Here is a 3708-nt window from a genome sequence, read left to right as displayed (position 1 = left end):
GGGGGGCTGCAGCAGCTGGTGAGGGATGGGGCCAGCTGGGACAACCATTGGGGGGCTGGGGTGGGGCATGTGGGCCTTGCAGGGGGGTGGTAGCTCCTGCGGAAGCCATTTGGCCCCCTGTTGGGGGACCACAGCTTCTGTGGGGGGCCTACCACCTGTTGGGGGGCCATAGCCCCTGCTGGGGAGGCATAGCCCCTGTGTGGGGACCGAATCCCCTGCTGGGGGGCTGTAACCCCTGTGTGGGGGCCATAGCCCCTATGGGAGGGCAGCAAAATATATATTCATGAATTCATGAAACATGTATTCAAAGTTCACTTTATTATTATGATGAGACATGCTTTAACACTGTAGATATATGAATAAAATATTGTCCAACTGATTGCTGTCTCTGTCTCACTCCCTCTCTGTCTTTATAGTGGTCTTTTGTTTTACTTGTGGAGGAACATCAATTTGGTGGTATTTTACAGAGTGACTTTGGGATTTTTTTTTTTCTCAGGGATTTTTTAGTTTTCCAATAGGGAGCACCAGAATTCCTGATAGGACCCGGCCTGCTAAGAGCTGGCAGCTTGGACCCAGCTGGCTGTGGCTGACCTCCTGGTCAAATAGGGCCAGGAGGACATGATTTGACAATTCAAAGCAGGCCACCATATCTGGAACATCTTCCGGGTGATAGCTGCCCAGATGGCTGGGCAGGTGGCAAACCTGGCAGTAGTACCGCACAAAGGCCAACTCTGCAGCCACAGCCCACTGGCAGCTGGCCCAGAGGGGCACGTGCCTCTACTGGCTATGCAGTCCCCATCCAGGTCTGGCAGGTGCACACCAGGTCACAGCCAGGCAGCAGCCCCCACTGCCAGACCGTGGGGGTAGAGGGTGCAGGGAACTCTCAGAGCTACTTCAGCAGATCAGCTGGCACAAGGGATAGTGTCCCCAGGTACCAATTGGCTGGTCCCCAGAAGCTCCTGAGAGCAAGTAGCCCTGAGCTGCTTGCCAGGGCAGCTTTTTATACTGCTGGGGACAGCACAGGTGCTGGCCCTGGGCTCTAGCTCCCCCTGGCTGCAGATCCAGGAGGAGCCAGGCAGGGTTATTTTGCCCCAAGTGACACAATTTGCTCCACAATGAAGTGCATGTCTAAGCACATGTGCTAAGGCAAAAATCCCAGGCTCAAATTTGCACCATTTCTGTTTGAGCTGCTGTAAGCACAAGTGCTTGCATGTGTGGATGCACCCATAGAAGCTAGCAACTTGGATACCCATTGCGTTCTTTTTAAAGGATCCTTTGTCACTCTCAATGACTCCTTCATTCTGGTTAATTTCTCCCTCTCAGAAATACACAAGCACAATTTGAACCCAGAGAACTCATCTACAACAGATTCAAGTTGATTCAAACTTGTGTTGCCTGTTCCTCTCATCTGAGCATTGCAGATTCAAGGCTATACTTTGACAGACTTACATAAGGATGAAAACACTTATTTATTGATCGATCAATTGATTGATCAATCAATAGATATACAGATCACAAACAAGTCCTAGTTTAGTACAGAGAAAAAAATACATGTATATTTAATTTCTATAAGAATCTATCAACCTTTTGTGAAAAAGCATGGTAATATCCTACTCAGGATAATATTTTATTGCTGCAAAGCCAATAAAAGACATCATAAGCAATTGATGATGAAGATTAATTACATATTTACCTAAAGATGTCTATTCCAAGTACCTTAAAGGCAGGCAAGGCACTTAACATACTTATATTTAGATTTATGTTGGATTCTATAGCTAACTTCTATAAATGGCTCAGTAATTGAAAAAGCACAACATGTGTTCTAATGGATACTAATACTATACCATAGTTAGTCAAATACATGACAAGAAAAATCCCCTCATCCTGCATCTGCATACAAGGAAACCTCCTTAAATTCACTATCTCTCATTAAACTGCTGCCAAAGCAACATATACTCAATAATGGAAACCAATCATGTAATTTATTAAATGCAGCCAACACTGAACATGACTATAAAACACATAACCCATATTGGGCAAACATGCTGATGAGAACATTTTTTATTACAAAACAACTAAAAGAAACTACATTAGCACAAATTTTCACAGCCTCCCCTACAAAAATACCTTATTCTTCGTACATTTCTTTCCACCATTAACACACTGAACTCTCAGAACCACCCTCAACCCATGAGGAAGCAACAACTTTCACTCCGTCACTTTAAAATAAACACCACCAATTTTCTTTCCTCCATCTCTTCACCTTCTTTTTTCCCCATCTCATCTGCATCTGGATCCACTATTTGATCCACATAGTATTTCAGTTCATAAATTGTCAATTCCCAACATTCTTTTCTGGTAAAAGCCAGTCCCTAGGTTTCTCAACTTCTATATCGCTCCTGTCACACAAAGTAGTATGGTTCTCAGACTCTCTCTCTCTCCAGTCCTTTGGGCATTAACCCACACACACCATTTTTTATATTAAGCCACAGTTCAGATTAATTGCTTTCAAAGAACAATGCACTGCCTCTAATATCCCTTGCACAAAAGGGCAGTCCCAAAATACATGCAGTACAGATGATTCAGCCTCACACCCTTCCCTTAGGCACAGAGCCGGTCTTACCCAGCCCCATTTACGCTGAATGCCCTTCACAGGAAGAATATTCCATATCATTATCCATATGTGTCACGGGGGCCCAGGAGCGGCCGTGATCTCTCCTGGCACCCTGACCGTGCCAAGTGGGGTCTCGAATGCACCCTCTATCTTGCCCGCCACGACTTTGATGATTCTATACTATTAATGGGAGGCTGCCTCTACTTGACCCCTCGGACCCGGTGCTCTTGCCCTGCTGATCCCTGCTCTGTCCAAAATGGATTCTGGTGCTCCCAACCCTATGGGCATCACGTGGCTCCTTCTGCCCCTACTACCACGCCCCAAGCCTCTCAGGTGTTCCGGACGTTATTGTGTCTCTACTCTTCCTTAGGGGCCCTCTCCGTGGCCCCTACTCGTATGTCCACCCTCACCGGGCTCCTTACTCCCCTGCTCGCCCTCACCGGGCTCCCCAATCTTGGACTGGCCCTCACCGGGCTATAGTCGTCCGCCCTCACCGGGCTCTGTAGTCATACACTTGCCCTCCCCTGGGGCTCCTACTCGCACGCGTGCCCTCTCCGGGGCTTACCGCAATGCTCCCGCCCCCACTGGGGCCTATGCTCGCGCTTCTCGCACTCCCCGCCCCCACTGGGGCCTATGCTCGCGCTTCTCGCGCTCGGGGCTCGGGCGGCCTCGGCCTTACCTGGCCCCAGACCCCTTTCCTGGGTCTTACGCCCCTGGGCTCGTCCCGATAATCACCCTACACTGGGGTTTAATATCCCGTGCTTCCCACGGTCGGGGCTCAGGCGGCCGTAGCCATGCCTGGCCCCCAAGACCCTCTTGTCAGGGTCATATGCCCCACTGAGCTTCTCCAGATACTGCCCACACGGGGCCAGGGTCCCAACACCCCCAAACGCAGTGCCGCCTCGGCACCAAACTGTGGTGCCTTCTCTGGCACCCGATTGGTGTGCCCTCCCAGGGCACTAGGAACTCCCACGCTACTGGGGAGCTTCCCTGAGGCCTCCTCCAACCCCTACAGCCTTACCCGGTCCTCCGGTGTAACACAAACAACCAAGCCGAAAACATAAAACCATGAGCCAACCGGCTGTAACCCAAAA

This window comes from Gavialis gangeticus, unplaced genomic scaffold (genome assembly GCF_001723915.1).
Source record: "Gavialis gangeticus isolate Ggan-Ray unplaced genomic scaffold, GavGan_comp1, whole genome shotgun sequence".
In the NCBI taxonomy this organism is placed as follows: domain Eukaryota; kingdom Metazoa; phylum Chordata; order Crocodylia; family Gavialidae; genus Gavialis; species Gavialis gangeticus.
Note: the sequence above shows the minus strand (reverse complement) of the source record.